Below are 23,203 nucleotides of genomic sequence, written 5' to 3'. Positions count from 1 at the left end.
GGTATAAAAGGTATCACATACGGTTTATATGACACAAAGGGTAGAAGTTGTAGGAAATCATAAAAGAAATAACAATAACAAACACCTGCATACAGAAGTAGCAGCAGCAACATATCTATCCAACGGTAATTTCGGAATAACAGATACAAAATCAAACCAATCAATGAAACCAAACCTTGACTATAAGAAGCTGTATATCATATAAAACATGTCAATATACTAAGAAAAAATATAATTTCAATAAAATTTAAGACAGTTGGAAACAGAGCAAACAGTGAGCAGAAGCAGTAACACATCCAAGGGGGGGTTAATCAGGGTTTTTTTTGAAAGAATTACATTATGATACATGAGTGATGAGGCAACTGAAAACAGAAAAAACATGTAATTCAATAGACCCATATATATATATATAAAAATTTGGAACAAACGCACAGAATATGAAATGTACAATAAAAGGAAAACAACCGGAAAACATATAATGAACAAAACACAGCCCCTTTCACGGCAAGGTACATTGCATATAAAAGATAGCAATATATCAACAAAAATAGAAAATTCATTTACATTTACTTCTAATACACAAAATTATTATACATGAACCAGCTGGAAACAGCACAAACATGAATAAAATCTGGCAAACTACACATAACATCATATGAAAAGTGAGAGGAGCAAAGTGGAAAACATACATGCTTCAACTCCGCCAAACGTTTTGTCTTCCTTAAGAAACCGGATAAACTCATGAACTTTGATATTGAACACCCGAGCAATGATATCCGCTCTACTATGGGGATCGGTTTGGCGATGTATATCCATATAGCGGGTGATCTCTGGCCACTTCACATTGCATGTAAACGTGATAAAGTATTGTGGGTTGCCATACACCCTACATATGGAAAGCGCATCTAGATAATGACTGTACATGAAGCGGGGACCACCAGTAAATGACGCAGGCAAAAAAACACGTTTCCCAACAGCACCTGCCTCTCTATCACCCTTAGAAAGCGCATCGTAGAGTCCACTAACATAATCGGAACGAAGATTCGATTGATGTTTTACAATGTAATCCAAACGGCTTTCCTCTATACATGTATATGCATCTACCAAATATTGTTGGAAGAGCCGTGATGAGTTCAGAATTGGAGACCAGATATGTTGACGGGCATGGATATGATACGCATAATACATATTTACAGTAAGATTTTGAGCAGTTGCACCCCTCCGATTGCCAAGCTTCAAACGGGGAGACCAACCTTCGTCACCATAAGGAAACAAAAGCGGGTATTGTAAAGGCATGTAGCTGGGATGCAGCTTACTGATACGTTGGGGCCGACCAGATTGCGAGTGGATTATTATGTCATATGGGGTAGATGTTGTGTCATCGCCACTCACTATACATCCCAACGACCCTAGTAAGGGCAGATCATACCTACGGTCCTGAACGTTGTTAAACAGTCGAACCGCATATGACTGCAAATTAATTCCTTCAGCCATCTGTTTTGCAGTCTTGAAGGTCCGGACATATTCATTATTGGCACCCAAGAAGCCAACCAAAAAGTTGACAACAGTAGAATCCAAAGGGTCTAGGACCATCAAAAGCCCTCAACCGATTTTGAACCTCGTGATCTGTATCAAATAGGTAAAGCTGCAAAAACCTCGGACCTTTTGCAGGATCAGGAGAGAGGGACCCAATCTTGTGATTAATCTGACCTGATATCTTAAAAACATATGGACCGCGGCTATCATTCACGTCTTCATCAACATTAGCCCCAAAAGAAGTCATGGAAAACATACTATTATAAGCCCTAATATCCTTTAAAAAATTTCGACTTTCATACAGGGCAATAAATTGAGCTGGAAACCTAGAAGGATATGGAAGAACCACACTGCCAGCTCTACAGCAATGAGTGTACCTTGCGTGAGCAGCTGTAGAAATATTAAGAGCCCTCTCCACATACCAGAAAAACGCACCACAATACTCACATATCCAACTACAATCACCACAATCAACGTAGTGGGGAAGCACAGAGAGTCCATCAAGACGTCGCCACTTCCGTCGACCACCAATAGGAACAGCAGCAGACGACGAAGCACCGTCATCACGGGTCCGCTTCGACGGAACCGACATGACATAGATAGACGATTGTAACACCCCGAGTTCAGAAGTGCAAGTTCAGGGTTCTTGGTGTGAATAAGGAAGGTCGACTCGGCGAGTCGATGGATAGACTCGGCGAGTCGAGTCGCGATTATGGTCATTTGTTAAGTGACCAACTCGGCGAGTCAGAAGTGGACTCGGCGAGTTGGTACTGAAGGGAGAAAACCCTAATTCCGGGAGTTGTGCCCTATATAAAGCACATTATAGCCACCCTCAGCCTCTTTACTGCCCATTTGAGTTCCAGAAACCCTAATTAGAGTGTGTGAGCCTCCATTGTTAAAGTTTGAGCTTGGAAGAAGAATTTAAGAGGAGAAAGTTAGAAGATCAAGAGGCTAGCATCGGGAGATCATTGTAGATCCGGAATCTACTCCTTCTTGGGCACATTTCTGAGGTAACAAGTTGTTACCTTGAGTTTTCTCCTTCTAGATCCATTCTTGGTTGTTGTTTTGGGAATTTTAGCTTGTTTGGAATCCATTTCGGGTTTAGAGGTTAGATCTGAAGTTGCAACTTCAGATCTAGGTTGTATTGGAGCCAAGAGGGCAGAAAGCATCAGCCATGGGGCTTGATTGAGAGTGCCTTTGTCCCAAAACCTTCTCGTAGCTTGGTTGGAGCTTGTTGAGCCTTGCATGCACGTAAAGTTGGAAACTTTACGTGTGAATCTGGCCCTAGGAGTCCAGATCTATGTATTGGAAGCAATGTAATGGCCTGAAAACGTCTGAATGAAGATGTCACGTTTGGACTCGGCGAGTCACATGGGTGCACTCGACGAGTCGTATGAATATGTGCATGGACTCGACGAGTTAGAAGAACAACTCGGCGAGTCTGTTGAAGATTGCCTTGGACTCGGCGAGTCTAGTCGTGGAACCCTAACCTTTTTTGGTTAAGACGCAGATCAGTGAGTCGTGGGGTGACTCAGTGAGTTGGTCAGGATGGGACTCGGAGATCGTTGGACTCGACGAGTCTTGGAGTGACTCGGCGAGTAGACTCGTGTTGTGGGAGTTTCTGAGTATAGGGACTCGACGAGTCGACGGGTCGACTCGGCGAGTAGAGTCAGTCAGGGAGGTTGGCTTTGACTGAGGACTTGACTTGGACCAAGGGTTGACCAGTTTGATTTCCAAGGGTATTTTGGTAATTATTGGTATTTATGGAATTGGTTCTTTGGTAGTGTTCGGTGGTAGAGTTCGTGTCGGTGATCGGAGCAGCTGATCTTATCCTTTCAGTCGGCAATTTCGAGGTGAGTTATCCTCACTATACTGACAGGGTCTACGGCACCAAGGCCGGCCCTTTATCAGATGGAAATCCGGGTATTGTTTGTTATGTTATTGCATTGCTATGTTTACATCCTGGTAGTTAGGATGGTATGTGCTAGTGACCGGTTGGGTCGGTATCCTGGTTAGGATGTTGCTATGTTATGTGATATGCTGGATCGGTTTGATTAGTTGTGAGATGTTATATGATTATATGTTTATGTGCACATGGTTGTTAGACTGGGGTTGGTTGAGGCGGGTCCTGCTTTGTGCTGTAGGCCAACATACCCAGGGCGGACCGGTTAGGCCGAAGGCCCGGCGAGCGGTCGGGATAGGCTGAAGGCCCTAAGAGGGCGGACCAGACGTGCCGAGGCTCGGAGAGTGGACCAGACAGACTGAAGGCCCAGTGCGGGCGGACCGGTCATACTGTAGACTCGGAGAGAGAGTGGACTGGGTGGACTGAAGGCCTGGTGCAGGCGGACCAGTCACACTGTAGACTCGATATGCATGGCTGTTCTGTTTATGATATGATATGATATGTGTATGGTATTGTGGTTGGTATTTTGGGGGTAACTCACTAAGCTTTCGGGCTTACAGTTTCAGTGTATTGTTTCAGGTATTTCAGGAGATCGTGGCAAGGTGAAGGCGTGATCGTACCGCTCCTCAGTTTTATGTTGATGTTCTGGGATACTCTGATAATAAATGAATTGAAAACCTTTTTGTAATAACTTAATGAATATGGGTTGTTTTTGAAAAGTTTAAATTGGTTGTAAATTTCTGGATGTTACAAGTTGGTATCAGAGCCTTGGTTTGAGTGAATTGGAGGAACATTCGTGTGAATCCAGTCTCAAATCAAGGAGAGTTTTTAAAAAAGTGAAATTGAAATGGTTTTCAAAAATAAGTAGAGGAGGATGCGGAGGTACGATCAGCTAGAGCCAGTAAGTAGACCCCAAAATACCATACAAGTTATTTGATTATGTGATATGTTAGAAAAGCATGCTAGTACTAGGCTAGGGATCTTCAGGAATTGCATGATAAAATTGCCTGATTATATGATGCCTGCTAGCCTAGGGTTCCCTGCTATGTGAGGTAGTTAGCAGTTCCTCTAGAGGCGAGGATGGAGTGTTTCCATTATTATGTTCATCGCTAGAGTGTTGTGGTGATACTTGATATAGTTATGGGTAGGTGTGGAAGGTAGTATGGTCCCGTATTACTGAAAGCACAGGACCCATACGCGTATCAAGGAAGTGACAACCCCTAGGGTCGGGTTGGGAGTTGGTTCCCGGGTTATTGGGGAAGCATATGATTTTTTCCTTGTGGGGTATTTTCAGTATGGTGGTTACGAGGCATGCCGTGGGTGGATCCGGGTCAGGATCGGGATCAGGAGAGGGCGGTCAGGGTGGATCAGCACCACCCGAGGTCATTGGTCAGATGAGTACGGATGAGTTGGATGCCAGGATTCGTGAGATCCTGCATGATGAGATTGCTGCTATGTTCAGGGCGGAGATGTCGGAGATGTTTGGGTCGATCAAGACCGCCATGGTTGAGTACTTTGATGAGCGCTATGCAGCTCTTGCAGAGACGGCTGCCGCGGCAGCTGCATCGGCTGTAGCAGCGACAGGCAGAGGAGCCGGTCGAGGTTTTCAGTATCGGGACTTCGATAATACGAAGCCCCCTACTTTTGATGGAGTTCAGGATTCGATCGTTGCTATGAGATGGTTGTCAGACGTGGAGGGTTGTTTCTTCACGTGTTCATGCCCTGCGGATCAGAGGGTGAGGTGTGCTCTGAACCTTTTGAGGCTCGGGGCAAAGGATTGGTGGAGGTTGACTACGGGGTCTTATTCGGATGCGCAGCGGGCTGCGGTTTCATGGGATCGGTTCCGGGAGATGTTCAGTACCCGTTATGTTCCACGGGTTGAGAGGGAGAGATTGGCTCAGGAGTTCTTGGAACTGAAGCAGGATTCGGAGACGGTGACGGAGATCACCAGGATGTTCACTGAGAGGGCGATGTTTTGCCCTGAGTTTGCTTCGGAACAGGCTCAGATGTCCCGATATCTGAGTATGCTCAAGAGGGATATCAGGCAGTTTGTGTCTACGCAGAGGTGCGAGACTTTGTTGGAGTTGCAGGAGGCCGCTCGACGGCGTGAGTTGGAGATTGAGTTGCAGTTGCGAGAGCAGAGGCAGACCCCGGTGCAGTCGTAGCCGGCGCCGAAACGGTCCAAGACCGTTGATTCCAGGTTGGGAGGTCAGGGTAGCCACACTTGTGAGAAGTGTGAGAAGGGTCATACCGGAGTTTGTAGGTCCGGTGGTGCGTGCCGCAAGTGTGGGAGAGAGGGGCATTATGCGAGGGATTGCCGTTAGTCAGCCCCGGCTCAGGATATGAGGATTTGTTATCATTGTCATCAGGTTGGTCACATGAGGGCCAACTGTCCACAGCTGGTTGCCAGACCGGTGCAGGCTCCAGCACCGGCCACTTTGAGGATCACTGGCGGGGGTCAGGGTGGAGCGGAGTCTCCGAGGGCTCAGAGGCGTGCTTTTCAGCTCACATCAGAGGAGGTCAGGGCAGAGTCGGATGCGGTTGCGGGTATGTTTTCGTTTCGTTATTGTCTGGTTATCTGGTTATTTATGTAGTGTTGTATTTTATTCGCCGTTCTGCGTGTTTCATGGTTTGGTTGGGAGTGTTAGTAACTAGGAGTTGTAAGTGGTTAGCATCCAAGGGATTGATGGTCAGAATTTGGTTGTATGGTCTTGTTGTCGGGTATAGCAATTGCGATTTGAGAAGTGTTCAGCGGAGAGTCGAACTCCCTTAGAGTTCGTGATGTGCGATGCCGGGAAGTGATTTTGTGGAGGTTGCTCGTTTCAGAGGAAATCAGTTCAGGGATAAGAGGAGTATGTTGAGTAGGGATGATTAATTTATGCCGGTTGAGTCACCGTTGGTTGGTAGTCAGTGCTCTAAGTGGGGGAGATTGGAAAATTCTCAAGAGGATCGACAGACATTAGAGGTTGATTAGCTGTTTGGGATTCAGCAGTGTTTCAGTCAGCCAAGAGTGTAAGCTGGTATGAGTAAGTGACAGACAAATGGGGCGGGGTACATACCAAGGTCTTCGGAAAAAGTGATTGGTTGTTGTGAGGCCTAGGATTAGGCCGAGATCTGAGTAAATGGAATGGAGTTAGAGTTCGGAACCCCTAGAGGGCTAGAACAGTATGTATGGGAGAGATTCCCAGGAAGGATAGTTCGGGATGATGTATGATAGTTTGAGCGGTCCGGATAGACTGAAGGCCGGTGGGTGTACCAGTCAGGCCGAAGGCTCGGAGAACGGTCCAGATAGGCTGAAGGCCCTGGAGGGCGGTCCAGACATGCTGAAGGTTCTGAGAGTGGTCCAGATTGGCTGAAGCCCTAGTAAGGCGGTCCAGTCATGCTGAAGACTATGTACGTGTTGAGAGATTTTTACGAGGAGATGGATTGAGCATGTTGCGATGCTATAGCAAACAGTAGGTCTGGCCCCGGGTATTGACCATGTTAGTGAAAAGGTGGTGTATGGACTTCGATAGTCCTTGTGATCAGATTCAGAGTACATGTGATGCATGGAATAGCGGTTACTCTACAAGGGATAGTGTAGAGTGGGGTGTGAGCACAGTGGCACTTGTTGTTATGGCAAAGGGTTCAAGTAGATTCCTTGGATAAGGAAAGGGAAAGGTATGTAACTCCGGGAGGGAGTGTTGGTTCACGGAAGTGAAAGCAGTAGTGAGAATGGATGATTGAGAGTATTTCAATTATGGTTGTTGAGCACTGTGATTGTGCCAGCGGTATGGAAGCACATCCGGATTGGGTGTCCATTGAGATCACGGAAGGAATTCCGGTGGTATAGAACCAGAGGAGCCCAGAAGGGATACAAGGGTAGGACCTTGGAATCCAGGTATGGGAGTGATCATGGGTTATGTATATATTGGTAATTCATCATGGGGATGTCTGGTGGTATCGTCAGTGTGTCGGGTTTTTCCAACCCGAGGATGTAGAGCAGGCTCAGCATGTGTATGTGATTGCGGAGGAGAGCTCATGGGAGTTGCTCAGGAGCTGAAGGTGTGTCATCCTGTCAGCACGAAAAGAAAAGAGTTGGATTCAGAAAGGAAACGGGATGAGTCCCAGAAGTGAATTCGATAAATGTTATGCCAAGCGAGGAAAGGGATAGCAGTTGGTACCGGGTCAGGACCTGGTGGTTCAGGGTGATATCTAGCTTGTAAGAGACAAGTGATTATGTGATTTGGAGGGATGGAAGTATCATTGGGTGATCATTGGTTGATAAGTGTTGTTATCAGAGAAAGAAGTCGGTGACCGGCTTGAAGCAGTTGACGTGACTCTGTGAGAAAGAGTTGGACTTTATAGGGGTTTGATAGCAGTGTCTGGAGGAACCTGGGTCAGTTGAGACCAGGAGCTGTATTGTGAGAGTATCGTCTGGGGTGTGTTGCTGCAGACTTCGAGGACGAAGCCTAATTTAAGTGGGGGAGAATTGTAACACCCCGAGTTCAGAAGTTCAAGTTCAGGGTTCTTGGTGTGAATAAGGAAGGTCGACTCGGCGAGTCGATGGATAGACTCGGCGAGTCGAGTCGCGATTCTAGTCATTTGTTAAGTGACCAACTCGGCGAGTCGGAAGTGGACTCGGCGAGTAGGTACTGAAGGGAGAAAACCCTAATTCCAGGAGTTGTGCCCTATATAAAGCACATTATAGCCACCCTCAGCCTCTTTACTGCCCATTTGAGTTCCAGAAACCCTAATTAGAGTATGTGAGCCTCCATTGTTAAAGTTTGAGCTTGGAAGAAGAATTTAAGAGGAGAAAGTTAGAAGATCAAGAGGCTAGCATCGGGAGATCATTGTAGATCCGGAATCTACTCCTTCTTGGGCACATTTTTGAGGTATCAAGTTGTTACCTTGAGTTTTCTCCTTCTAGATCCATTCTTGGTTGTTATTTTGGGAATTTTAGCTTGTTTGGAATCCATTTCGGGTTTAGAGGTTAGATCTGAAGTTGCAACTTCAGATCTAGGTTGTATTGGAGCCAAGAGGGCAGAAAGCATCAGCCATGGGGCTTGATTGAGAGTGCCTTTGTCCCAAAACCTTCTCGTAGCTTGGTTGGAGCTTGTTGAGCCTTGCATGCACGTAAAGTTGGAAACTTTACGTGTGAATCTGGCCCTAGGAGTCCAGATCTATGTATTGGAAGCAATGTAATGGCCTGAAAACGTCTGAATGAAGATGTCACGTTTGGACTCGGCGAGTCACATGGGTGCACTCGACGAGTCGTATGAATATGTGCATGGACTCGACGAGTTAGAAGAACAACTCGGCGAGTCTGTTGAAGATTGCCTTGGACTCGGCGAGTCTGTTCTTGGACTCGGCGAGTCTGGTCGTGGAACCCTAACCTTTTTTGGTTAAGACGCAGATCAGTGAGTCGTGGGGTGACTCAGTGAGTTGGTCAGGATGGGACTCGGAGATCGTTGGACTCGACGAGTCTTGGAGTGACTCGGCGAGTAGACTCGTGTTGTGGGAGTTTCTGAGTATAGGGACTCGACGAGTCGACGGGTCGACTCGGCGAGTAGAGTCAGTCAAGGAGGTTGGCTTTGACTGAGGACTTGACTTGGACCAAGGGTTGACCAGTTTGATTTCCAAGGGTATTTTGGTAATTATTGGTATTTATGGAATTGGTTCTTTGGTAGTGTTCGGTGGTAGAGTTCGTGTCGGTGATCGGAGCAGCTGATCTTATCCTTTCAGTCGGCAATTTCGAGGTGAGTTATCCTCACTATACTGACAGGGTCTACGGCACCAAGGCCGGCCCTTTATCAGATGGAAATCCGGGTATTGTTTGTTATGTTATTGCTTTGCTATGTTTACATCCTGGTAGTTAGGATGGTATGTGCTAGTGACCGGTTAGGTCGGTATCCTGGTTAGGATGTTGCTATGTTATGTGATATGCTGGATCGGTTTGATTAGTTGTGAGATGTTATATGATTATATGTTTATGTGCACATGGTTGTTAGACTGGGGTTGGGTTGAGGCGGGTCCTGCTTTGTGCTGTAGGCCAACATACCCAGGGCGGACCGGTTAGGCCGAAGGCCCAGCGAGCGGTCGGGATAGGCTGAAGGCCCTAAGAGGGCGGACCAGACGTGCCGAGGCTCGGAGAGTGGACCAGACAGACTGAAGGCCCAGTGCGGGCGGACCGGTCATACTGTAGACTCGGAGAGAGAGTGGACTGGGTGGACTGAAGGCCTGGTGCAGGCGGACCAGTCACACTGTAGACTCGATATGCATGGCTGTTCTGTTTATGATATGATATGATATGTGTATGGTATTGTGGTTGGTATTTTGGGGGTAACTCACTAAGCTTTCGGGCTTACAGTTTCAGTGTATTGTTTCAGGTATTTCAGGAGATCGTGGCAAGGTGAAGGCGTGATCGTACCGCTCCTCAGTTTTATGTTGATGTTCTGGGATACTCTGATAATAAATGAATTGAAAACCTTTTTGTAATAACTTAATGAATATGGGTTGTTTTTGAAAAGTTTAAATTGGTTGTAAATTTCTGGATGTTACAGACGACGACACAACGGAAATAAAGCAAGCAACAAAACTACAATAGAGGAAAGATAAGAAGAACAAAAGACAAATTTTACCTTACAGAAACGAAGAGTCAGGTCGAGAAACGAAAGCAGATCACCACCAAGAAAGAGAAACACAGGGGAAAAGAAAAGGAAGTTCAGCAATTGAAAACCAAATTAACAGGAAGAAAACACATGCAAATCGGTAGAAATTGACACGTAGCTGGGAACACATTAAAAAAACAATAAATTGACCACTCTTCACCGATTACGAAGAACATAAAGAAGAGAGTCGATGCAGGAAGAAAATAAGAAAAGTGACTAAAGTGGGAAATTAAGCAAAATAGAGGGACACAAAGTTAATATAACTTGAGGGACCGATTTTGACAAAATAAAGGAACGAATACTGTTACAATCTTTCATAAACTTAATATATAAATAAATAAATATATATAATAATAAAACTTTAAACTTGTTAGATGATGTTACAAACCAAATTTCAGGTGTATTCTTTTGGTTATTGGGTTGTATGTAGAGGGTAGCATTAGAAGACCTTAAAATAAAGGATCGATAAAGTTGTATATCCCTCCTGTCAAATAGACCTGTTGCGGGTTGTCTATCACCTCTAATATGCCGACAGGGCCGGCCCGGGCAAGTTGGGCGACCGCCCCGGGCCCCTTGAGTCCTAAGTTTGAAACCTGTTATATGCGCTTTATAAATTAATAATATTTTATATGCGCTTTTTAAATTAATAAAAAATATTATGCATCTATTTTCTTTTTTTACATTATGGAGAATACTGGCAACCCTATTTTCTTTTGTTAATTTCTTTTTTTATCATAACCAAACGTTATAGTGAGTAATATTTTGTTTTATGTATTAGAACAAATTACTGAAATCGTCCCTATGGTTTGGTTAAATTTGCGTGTTTGGTCCCTAACTTTTGTTTTGCACTCGGACCGTCCCTATTGTTTTATTTAGTTGCGTTTGTCGTCCCTCACAGACATGAACAGACTATATTCGTCCCTCCCCCAAGATGAAAAAACTATATTACCCTTTGTATTCTTTTATTTTTTCATTTTTTATTATTTTATTTATTATTTATTAATTAAAGAAAAATAATTAAGTGATTTATGGACTTGTGGGACCCACTCATACTCCTACTTGCCCCACGACCACAAGAATCCACCGACAACCACCATAGGCCACTGAAAACCACCACCAGCCACTGAAAGCCACCATCCACCACCAGTAACCACCACCAATCGATTCCATCATCACTAACATCTACCTATTTTAGCTCTAACACAAACCACATAATCAATTTCATTAATTCACACCCCAACATCAAATCCTAAGAATCAAAATTAAACATAGAAATCAAAACCATAAACTGAAATGAGGGACGAAATGAAATCCAGATATGGAATCAAAACCCAAAAGCAAAACTTAATCTGGATCTGGTACTCCCCACCAGTTTGGATCCCTCATCAGTCACCACCATTGTTGTTTTAGTCCAGAGAACAAGCAGATCAGAAGCATTTCATGGAAATGGTGGAGATGGCGTAGATCTGCCTGAAGGAAATGTTTCTTGAAGTCAGCGGGTAACAAGAAGTAGCAGGTGGTGGAGATGGCGTAGATCTGCCTGGAGATTGCATCTGCTCCCTTCTCTCTCCTCCCTCTGCACCATTGTTCCTCTCGTTTCCCTTCATCGGTAACCTCACCCATCTACGTCGCCGCCATCCACCGGAGCTAACACTACTGCCACCAACCCCCACACACCCTTTTCCATTTTTTTCCTTTCCTTACAGTTTCACGTCTCTAGATACTCTTTATGAAATCGATTTCCTTCATCCGTATATGGATTCTCTTTCTTGATAAATAGATTCCAAAAGAGTTGTAGGTTTTGGTTATGAATGGTAGATGCGAGGGTTGGTACTTTTCAGGGTTTGCTAATTTATTTTCTTATTTTTTTGTAATTGAAGTTGTTCATCTGCATGTATGGTGGGTGAGGGTGAGAATGATGGTGGTGACCGGAAAGAAGAGGTGGTCGAGGATGGTGTCCGGCGGATTGGAGGTCATCGGGAATTGTTGTGGGTGATGAAAGAAGTGGGTGGGGCAACAATATGATGGGGTTAACTGGTTATGGTGCTGAGGGGTGGGGGGTTGTAAAGTGGGCCTAATTATTCTTTTTATTATAAATAAACATACAATCAATAATAATAATAAGTGAAAATATATTAGAAAGGGCAAAAGAGTCTTTTCACCTTGGTCAGGGACAAAGAAAGCAACAAACTAAAACTGTAGGGATGGTCCGAGTGCAAAACAAAAGTTAGGGACCAAACACGCAATTTTCGTAAAACCACAGGGACGATTTCAGTAATTTGTTCTATGTATTATTTTTATATTTGAATTATTTTATGTGTTAGTTTTCTTATTTTTATGAATTGGAATTCAAATTACAAAAATAATCCTTATATTCTTTATTATTATTCAAAAATCATTATAGAAATTGTCGTATAACTCTTTATTTTTGACAAAACGCTCACACCCTCATTTTCTTTAAAAGTTTGGTATCATGCATCATATTTTAACATGATGATTGTTTGTAGTTTTATTAACAAATATCATGATAACCTGCCGTTTAGGTGAGTCATACTTCATTTTTATATATAATTTTCATCAAAATATCTATTTTTGTTTTCTCCAAACACACATTGTTGTTTTTTTCCAAACACCAAATCAACGGTTTTTCATAATGGTTCGTTTATTCGATTGTTCATTTTTTTTTTGACAATGTACTCGTCTCCATAAACATCGTTGTATTATCATTTGATGATTAGTAAATTTTGAAGGGCCTCATTTTCTACTTTTGTCCCGGGCCTCAAATCGACTTGGACCGGCCCTATATGCCGATGGTAGCATCTTCATAGGCTCTTGGTCAATTAAAAACGCAAGTAACATCATCCTTAAGATGCTTCGAGCTTTCTTTCAGATTGAAAGTCAACCTCTCTAAAAGCAATTTTTTTGGATTCACAGTTGGAGATTGGTCTTGGTCTTCATGCCTAGGCATTTTGAATTGCTCAAGTGGACCCCTTCTGTTCACCTACGTTTGGCCCCCCAATGAGTGCTCAAATCTCCCGTATGTATATATCAGCGGGCATCCTTAATAGAAAATTTCCACTCAAAACTTTCCAATTGGAAAGCAAAAATGTTGTCTTTCGGGGGGTCGTTTAACATTGTGCAAAGGCCATCCTTGGAAGCTTTGGGTCATGCTCACTTTTTAAAGCTCTTGAAAAGGTACTAAAAAGCCTTGAAGGAACTCGAAACAATTTTATTTTTTTTTTATTTTTTTTGGCTGGGAGTCAAGATCACATGCAAACAATATGATATGTGAGGCATGGTGTAAAACTATGGATCCAAAGAATGGAGGGGTGTTGGAGTTGGCATTTTAAAAGAACAAAACTTTGCAATACTGGGTAAGTGGTGGCGACGCTTCAAGGTTGGGAACCGGTGATTTGGAAGGATGTATTTTTTGCATTATATAGCCCACGCATGGTCAGTTAGAAGGCTCTCAAGCACCACCATCCATACATGAGTGGAACTTGGAATACGATAACAAAGCTACCATCTCAGCTCCACGTGTGCAATATTCATCTAGCCAGCTCTTCCAAAAAGAATTAGGCTCTCGGAAAGTAAGGTTAAATTTTGGCTAGAGTCATGGCTTGGAAATACTCCTTTATCCCATTTTTTCCGCTGGGAGTTTTGTCTTGAACAAACAAAGAATATATTACACGGGTCAGACCCAACCAATGTGGAGTTGGTCTCACCGGGGAAATTTTTTACTAGTTGCAACGCTTGGAAACCCTCTGACAAGAGATCAAGTTTTGGGCTTGTTGACTGGTGAGTTTCTCTATTGTACCACATAAGTAGCTTCTCTTTAAATGTTGGTCATCTACAATGGGAGTTGTATGAGGGTTTAATAGGTTAAATGTGAATATAATATAGATGAGAGAGTGTGTGGAGTTGAATGACCATTGAACGGTGAAATAGAATTTAATGAAAATTTATGAATTTTTTAAGAATTAAATTGAATGTGTATATTTTCTTTCCTACATGGCAATTCATAGAACTCTTTATGGGTTTAATCCATTGGAGATTACCTTAGTATAACCACTCAATTTTCAAATTTGTCATATATATATATATATATATATATATATATATATATATATATATATATATATATATTAGTTTATAACCCGTGAGAACCACGGTTATAAAATTAATTAAACTTTCATAGTAAAAACTCAAAATTATTAATCAATTATTTCAAATAAATTGTTAATTAAGAGATATTTTTTAGTTATATATAAAATTATAATCGTTGATTTAAATAAATACATGAAATTATATCACCTTATACTATATATTAATTTAATTTTAATTTTAATTTCCGATGAGGTTTTTCGACTACTGATTAGGCGTCCCGGTGAGTTCAACACGACTAGGTGTGCTTTTTGGTCACGAGTTCCGGCAAAGATATGTTCCGACAAGCATTTCATGTGGTTTTCAAGCGTTATAGTTAAAAACAAAAGGTTAGATTTACAAGAAGTGAGAAATCAAAGTTATTTTTCTCTGTATCGAGATGTCAAAAAGTTAAAGGTATATGTATGTGCTATATGTGTGTGCAGTATGTGTAAAGGTTTTGCAATTCTCCATATTTAATTGCTTCCATTTACTCTGAAGACACAAGCACAATAAAGAGGTATATTTTTTTTTATTGTTTACATATACCTAGTCTGACATATCTAAGGAAATAAGAATAATTAATAAACAAACAAAATTTAATCTATACGACAAGTTACGTAAATATATAAATATATGTAAATGAACTTTTAAAGTAATACTAATTATGTAGAATTTAATAATTGAAATATTATCTAGTCTTAAAATTCGCACAATATTTGATTAAATACCTTAATGATTTTTAAGTTGTTAAGTTGTATTAAATTGTGCATGATAGTCTTGAACTAGTATTGTGAATTATATAAATGAGAGTCATGAACTACTTTATTAAACTATGAATGAAAGTCTTACAATATAAGTTTTAAGTTGAGAATAAGACTATGAAAACATACTTTTTGTATATTAAATTATGAATTTATTGTATTAAGCTGCGGATTTTGTGTATTAAACTGTGAATTGACTGTATTAAACTCTGAATTGATTGTATTAAACTGTGCAATTTTTTTATGAATTTTGTGTTTTGTTTTCTAAAATATGAGATGAAAGATGCATTTATCCGTAGATATGATTTTCTATAATTTTGAATAAAGTATATACAGTTTAAATTGTGAATATTGTGTAAATTAAATTTTAAAAGAAGCACTAGCCTCTAGATATGAAGGTATATGTGAAGGTATATTTGGTGTGTATTAAACTGTGAATTTGTTATATTAAACTGTGAATTTTGGGTACTAAACAATGAATTAATTGTATTATAATTTTAAATGAGCTATGAATATATTGTACTAATTTTAATACATAGACATGCTTCCAATATGAACGTGTAAATGTAAGTTTTAATTTGAGAATATGGATGTGAATATATAGTTTTTGTGTATTAATCTGTGAATTTTTTGTATTAAACTTAGTATTAAGAGTTTTAAGTTGATAATATGACTGTGAATTTTATACTTTGTGTTAATAAGCTGTGAATTTTTTGTAATAAGTTGTGAATTTTATGTATTAAGCTATGATTTTTGTGTTTTGAACTATGAATTAACTACATTAAGTTGTGAATTTTTTGTTTAAACTGTGAATTGGCTATATTAAACTCCTAATTTTGTGTATTAAACTGTGATTTTTGTGTATAAGATTTTAAATTGACTGCATTAAGCTATGAATTTTCTGTTTAAACAGCGAACTAATTGTATTAAGTTGTAAATTTTAAGAATTTTGTATTAAAATATGAATAATTTATGTATGAATGTTTGTATTAATTTTCTTATGAATATATTTATTTTTTGCGTTGTATAAATACGTAAGAGTATTAGTTTTTATAATTATTTTGCATTAAACTCATAATAAGTGAATTAATTGGTTTATTAAATTGTGAATATAGTATTTAATATGGTAGTTAATAATTTTGATATACATATCTAATTTGGAACGAAAGATGATTGCAACGGTGACACATGTGGCTGGTGGTGATATGTGGTAGTTGGTGGTGGTGGTAATAGAATTTGGATTCGACTTTTTTAAATATGTGAATTAGTGTATAATGTATTGTATTATGTTATGTTGTGAATTTTATGTATTAAACTAAAACCGAACTGTATTAAATTGTATATTTTATATAATTTTATGTTCAAATACGAATGAAGGTACGCATGCAAATATTAAATTGTATATTAGTGAATTATTATATTTATTAAACTGTGAATAATGTATTTTAAAGTGTGAATACCATTATTATACACAATATATATTCTATAAAGATATATACAATTTAGAAAAAAAAAATGAATTTATCAAGGCATAGTTCTATTTTTTTTACTTAAATTTTGTATATTTTAGCTAGAAAAATAAAAAGTATTTCCAAAAAATTTGAAGCTTTAATGTTTGTTCTATTAAGCTGTGAACACGACCAAAAAAATGTCAATGAATTTAATGTTAGTCCAACGGCGGTCCGACGGTGATTCGACGATGGTTCGACGGTGGACCTGACAACAAGTGACAACAAGTGACAAATTAAGTAATGGAAAAGTTATCTTAATACATTATAAATGTTGTATTAGTCAAAATGTCTTAATGAAAACATTTAAAAAATGGTTCTTATGGTTCTTAACCTTTTTGGGTTCTCATTTGAACCACTCCATATATATATATATATATATATATATATATATATATATATATATATATATATATATATAAAAGATTAAAAACCGATTTTATATAGACGTTAATGTCGTTCGGTTTATAAAATGTTGTTCGAAATTTATAATAATAATAATAATAATAATAATAATAATAATAATACAATATAAAATAAAAAATAATTAAAAACCGATTTTATATAGCCGTTTGAATTTTATAACGTCGTCCGAATTTATAACATCCTCGGAATTATAAAATTTTGTTTGAAATTTATAATAATAATAATAATAATAATATAAATTAAAACATAATTAAAAAAAAAATCAAATCAAAGGAATGGAATTAGAAAGAATGGAGAGGTACTTAAAATTTTCAGGATTAAATATTGATTACTGATCTCGATAATAGAACAATTATTATTTTATTAGTTCAAATTATTATCTGTTGGGAATGACCCACTATGTTTATACAACCTGGTGAAAGAAAATTAGACCACGGCATATCCAACGCCACTTCCCATTCGGCCGGCATATGGAACACATGATACAAAACTAAGCATTCAAGAACAAGCAACGATGAGTAGCGTAGACTTTAGTGGACTCTAATTTCGCTTTTTGTTAAACCCATAAAAAAGCGGCAATGTACATCCCTATGAATCGACGACGATTCCATCAGAAACAATGGCGACGATAGCAGTTATACTGTTTTTATTACTCTCAATTGATCGGAAAACCCTCGCTGATTCCATTAAACAGCAGGAAGCGATTGGTTATGGGTACTCTCTCCGATCTATTGCCCTAGATTCGTCGGGAAAATCATTGGTCGCTGATCTTCAACTCAATAAGAAATCTTCGGTATTTGGACCTGACATTGATGAGCTTCGCCTCTTCGCAAGGTACTTCTGATTTCGTCAAATTTCAGTTTGTTTCCTGTATCAGTTACGTATCCTAGAAAGTCGTTGTTCTGTTTTTTTTTTTCGTTTGAGCACAATCTACACATAGTTGTGTGTGTTTAGGATCCATCAATCAAACACAGAGGACCCAAGACGATTTTAGCGTGTTTCTGGCATTGCGTTTTATTGCGAGGCAGGATTCTTCAAGCTGTATAACAATCTAAAGCTCTATTTTATTATTTGGATGTGCTTTGTTCTAATTTTTGTTTTCGAAATCCAGCTTGTCCTTATAGTCAAAACGACAAAACCTATGCACGGATTATTGAGTAAATTACATTTTTGGTTCGTGTGGTTTGGTTAGAATCGTACATGTGATCCAACTTTTTTGAAATGTTGATAGAATATATCCATATGGCTTTAACAAATTGCAACGCCCATCCCTCTGTCCATATAAGGAAACTACTTATATCTTTTCTTTTTTCTTTTACTCATTTATATTTATAATCATTAATAATATGAAGCATATCAAGGATGATGTTGCGGAATTTAAAGCTTCCTGAGATCCATTCTCAATTCTTCTTCATATCTTTTGGAAAGAATAACCAAAAAAATGTCCCTGCGATTGAGCGTTCCTCACCAGAAAAATGAAAGACGACGAATCGTTGCTTTATCCTCATAGGAAGTTGTAAATAACAATGTGTACAGTTGTGCTGTCGCCATAGTCGATCAGATGAAGTATGGTATGGAAGGTGGGTTCTTGGTGAGAGACGGGATTTGGGGGTTGGGGTGGTGGATCCTTAGGGTGGTGGGAGTGGAGTCCATATATACTCCCCATACCTCCCATTCTTAGCCACATAGCTTTTTCTATCTTCTGTTACATTCATCCATCCCATCCTTAATACAAAATCAATGAATCTTTTCCATTATTTTTCATCCCTAATGCACATGGCACAAATATTGATGCACATTGTACAAAGAAAGGAGAGAGAGAGTTTTCTTTTTTTCTTTTTTTTTTTTGGGGGGGTACTGAGCCCACAGTACATAACATGGCAAAGCCATGTACTAAGCACCCAAATTGGCTTCAAATTGTCTAGTACATAACATGGCAAAGCCGTGTATTCACGGTACTGAGCCCAACCCACCACCTTTATGTTGGTGTCAAAGATAATAAAAAAATTAAAAATAATAATAATAATAAGTGGAAATGAGGAGGTTATAGGTTCTTGTCTGGACAATTCATTTGGCGCAGAATGTCATATTCATCTTCGGGGCGATGCAACCATCGTCGGCAACACTCTCTACAACGGCACCTGCCACCTCCAGTCTCCTCGACGTTGGAACCTGTCAAATCTACTATGTCTCTCCACTTCCTCTATCATCGAATCTCTCTACCCTAATGTACCCGGAGTTGTACAAAACCACAATCATACCGAATCTCTCTAACCTTTTTATCCTACTATGTCTCCAGTGAGCTGACGTGTACCACTTCTATCTAGAGGTTGAAGGTTGTATGAAATGAAAATGAAGCATTGAAAGCTCGATTTATTCTACTTCATGGTTGTTTGCAACCTACAACCATTTAAATTCTTGAAAACTCACTTTCTTATCGGTGGTAGCCGGAAAAAAAAAAATCGGCAATGAGACAATAAGGGAGGGGATGATCGGGGATGGGGAGCGGAGTGGGGTGGGGTGGGACCCATTTTGTTAATACTTAAAACACAAATATGGGAAAAAAATAAAACTAAAAAAGGACAAGGGTATTTTTTTTTCATTTCACATATATTTAACAGAGCCTATTGACGGTAACGGCTGAAATGACTAAAATTTATGCTTTTTGTAAAGCTTTGAAACAGCAGACTGTTTGAGAGTTCGAATCACTGATGCTAAGCACCAAAGATGGGAAATTCCAACCCACGTCCTTCCACGCCAACCACGAAATTCCAATTTCCCCTTAAAATCCAACCAACAGAATCCATCAGAAGTCCTCCTCTCGGATCCCACCTCCGACCTTATCCTAACCCTCCACAACACCACCACCGGCACAATGACCCAGTTCGGATTCACAATCACCCGTCGCTCCACCGAAGATATACTCTTCGACACCTCCGACACTGTTCTCATCTTCAAAGATCAATACCTTGAATTAACATCTTCACTTCCTGCTAACCAATCTTCCATCTACGGCATTGGAGGGCACACCAAACATTCGTTCAAATTAACGCACAATCAAACCCTAACACTTTGGAATGCCGATATTGGAAGTGCTAACCCTGATGTCAATCTATATGGATCACATCCATATTATATAGATGTCAGATCACCGGATCTTAATAGTAAAGTGGTGGACTACTCATGGTGTATTGTTGCTCAATAGCAACGGGATGGATGTTTTGTATAAAGGCGATAGTATTACGTATAAGGTAATTGGGGGTGTTCTTGACTTCTATTTTTTTGGTGAACCTTCGCCTAAATTAGTCATGGATCAGTACACTCGTTTAATCGGACGACCAACCCCCATGCCCTATTGGTCCTTCGGGGAGTTCATTTACGTTATCCATAGATTCTCCCTTCCAATTTGAAAATTGACATGTTTTGTTTACAAAATTAAGCTAACAATATTCATTTTGGTAATTGGTTTAGGGTTCCATCAGTGTCGATGGGGTTACAAAGATGTTGATGATCTTGAGAGTGTTGTTGATGGATATGCAAAAGCCAAGATCCCGCTAGAGGCAATGTGGACAGATATAGACTATATGGATGCTTATAAAGATTTCACGTTAGACCCTATCAATTTTCCTCTGGATAAAATGTCGGCATTTGTTAAAACTCTTCACCAAAACGGTCAGAAATACGTGCTCATTTTAGATCCAGGTACTAATCTATATTTGTTAAAAATCTTCACCATAATAAACAAATCAACAAAAGTAAATTGTTACTTCCTGCATTTAAACCGATATAAAATAGTATTGCATTAGAGTAAATTCTGTATATTGGTCTAACAGAATCAATGGCTCTTTATAGGTATCAGCGTGAACATGAGTTATGCAACTTACATAAGAGGGCTGAAAGCCGATATCTACATAAAACGTGACGGAATCCCGTATTCTGGAGAGGTTTGGCCTGGAATTGTTAATTTCCCGGATTTTTTAAATCCAAAAGGAAGAATCTTTTGGGGCAACGAGATCAAAAGATTTTACAATCTTCTTCCATTCGATGGAATTTGGCTTGATATGAATGAAGAGTCAAATTTCATTTCCTCCCCTCCAATTCCAACTTCAAAACTCGATAACCCTCCATATAAAATTAACAACTCCGGAATCCAAATGCCAACTAATAACAAAACCGTTCCTGCAAGTTCGTTGCATTTTGGGAACATCACTGCTTATGATGCTCATAACTTGTATGGATTTATGGAAGCCAGGTCAACAAAGGCATCTTTGGTAAAAATAACGGAAAAAAGGCCGTTTATACTTTCGAGATCAACGTTTGTGGGGTCCGGAAGATATACAGCACACTGGACTGGAGATAATGCTGCGACATGGGATGACTTGGCGTATTCCATTCCAAGTATTTTGAATTTCGGGTTGTTTGGGATTCCAATGGTGGGGGCCGATATTTGTGGTTTTTCTGGAAATACTACTAAAGAACTTTGCCAACGATGGATTCAGGTATGAGTCATGAACTGTTAAGAAATGTATAGTTATCTCTCTTTCGAAAAAAAAAAAAAAAAAAAGGAAATGTATAGTTATCTGAAAGAAAAACAAGTATGAGGAAGGGAAAGCCTACTAAAAAGAATTGCTAGTACACAAAGGCTAACCCATGACAAGATAAATGGTAAACATAAAAGATTTAAATACTCTTCAAGCACAAAATTTTAAGAGATTTCAAGAAGTAAAACAATTTAAAATGTAATAGTTTGAGACTTTTTGAAATTACTAGTATAGCTATAGCAAGATGGACGCACAAAAAGATGAAACACAAGCAAAAATATTATGGTGTTAAATGCAAAAAATAGTAACCGACATTCAATGATTTGTTTATGTTTTCAGTTCTTATTACAACATTATAATTTGAAAGAAAATAAAAATATATCCAATTATAGGAATGTCTTCTAGATACAAAGCAATTTTCACTATTATAATTTGGTAGATTTTTCAAAGGTTTTTTAATAAGAAAAAAAAATTGAAAGTACGTGTCGTAGACGTGTAGTTTTTTCAAACTAATTTAGAAACATACTGAAAGTACAATAATATAACATAAAGAAACAAAACTAGGATACTATAAATATATAATACTTAAAAAGTGAAAAGTAAATAGCTATTTCTTGCCTTTAGCCCAAATGTAATATTATAGGATGGTTTCTTGGCACATAAAAGTGAAACGATAGTGTTGGATCATAAAAAATATAGAGTTACATACAAAAATAGCATCATATTTTTATTGTTTTTCCTTAACTATAGCAACCCGTTTCCAATTTTCTTTTTCCTATTACAAAACTGTACTTTGAAAAACATGTTCAATTACAACAATATCTTCCAAATACATGCAATTTTCACCATATAGTTTTCAAATAGTAATGTCCTAAACTCCTACTGAAAAAAATTGCAAATTATTTTTTATTATTTGTTTATTATATCTTACAGTCGTTTTTTTTTCTATTAGAGCATTGTGCTTTAAAAGATGTATACTTTTATAGCAAGTGTTTGACAGATGTTTCAAAATACAATAATTTAATAAGAAAAAACTGAAAATGCAGTTAGGTGCTTTTTACCCATTTGCAAGGGACCATTCAGACAAACAAAGCACAAGACAAGAGCTTTACCTTTGGGATTCAGTAGCAGCAACATCTCGAAAAGTCCTCAGCCTTCGTTACCAAATGCTCCCTTATTTCTACACCTTAATGTACGAAGCCCATTTTAATGGCACTCCCATCGCCAGACCTCTCTTCTTCTCATTCCCGGAAGACACCAACACTTACAACATTAGCACACAGTTTCTCCTCGGAAATGGTGTACTAATCTCCCCGGTTTTGACCCCAAACACAGTTTCCATCGACGCATACTTCCCATCAGGAAACTGGTTCAATCTATTCGACTATACAGATACAGTGATTGCGGAATCGGGGGGATACGTTAAGCTTGACGCACCATCGGACAGTATAAATGTTCATGTCCGCGAAGGGAACATATTGTTCTTCCAGAGAGAAGGTTTGACGACGGATTCAGTCCGAGAGTCGCCGTTTCACGTACTGGTGGTGCTTAGCCAGACTGGGAATACCACCGGCGAGGTGTTTTTGGACGATGGGGAGGATTTAGGGTTTGGCAGAGACGATGGTAACTGGACTTTGGTGAGATTCTCCGCCCACTTTGAGTATAGAAATGTGATTATGACATCGGAAGTCGTTAATGGAGGGTTTGCGTTGAGTCGAAAGTTGAAGATCGA

At 39.3% G+C, this 23,203-nt stretch overlaps 1 protein-coding gene and 1 pseudogene across 2 annotated transcripts in view; one reads left to right on the top strand and one right to left on the bottom strand.

Annotated features, from left to right (window-relative positions):
• Window positions 1–22,712, bottom strand: part of LOC145108966 (ATP-dependent DNA helicase PIF1-like) — a 28,370-nt gene extending 5,658 nt beyond the window's left edge. Inside the window, exon 1 of the mRNA XM_079046060.1 lies at window positions 22,584–22,712. The gene's annotated coding sequence lies outside the window, so the exon portion shown is untranslated. The remainder of the gene's footprint in view (window positions 1–22,583) is intronic.
• LOC145108967 (alpha-glucosidase-like) overlaps window positions 17,314–23,203 on the top strand; it is a 6,098-nt pseudogene continuing 208 nt past the window's right edge. Inside the window, exons 1-5 of the transcript XR_013708683.1 lie at window positions 17,314–17,764; window positions 19,604–20,295; window positions 20,401–20,632; window positions 20,783–21,429; window positions 22,518–23,203. The exon at window positions 22,518–23,203 is cut by the window's right edge and continues 208 nt beyond it. The product of XR_013708683.1 is annotated as an alpha-glucosidase-like (transcript). The remainder of the gene's footprint in view (window positions 17,765–19,603; window positions 20,296–20,400; window positions 20,633–20,782; window positions 21,430–22,517) is intronic.

The sequence above is a fragment of the Lactuca virosa genome, chromosome 4 (assembly GCF_052849685.1).
Source record: "Lactuca virosa cultivar CGN04683 chromosome 4, Lactuca_virosa_CGN04683_v6, whole genome shotgun sequence".
In the NCBI taxonomy this organism is placed as follows: Eukaryota; Viridiplantae; Streptophyta; class Magnoliopsida; order Asterales; family Asteraceae; genus Lactuca; species Lactuca virosa.
This window is presented reverse-complemented; position numbering and strand designations above follow the sequence as displayed.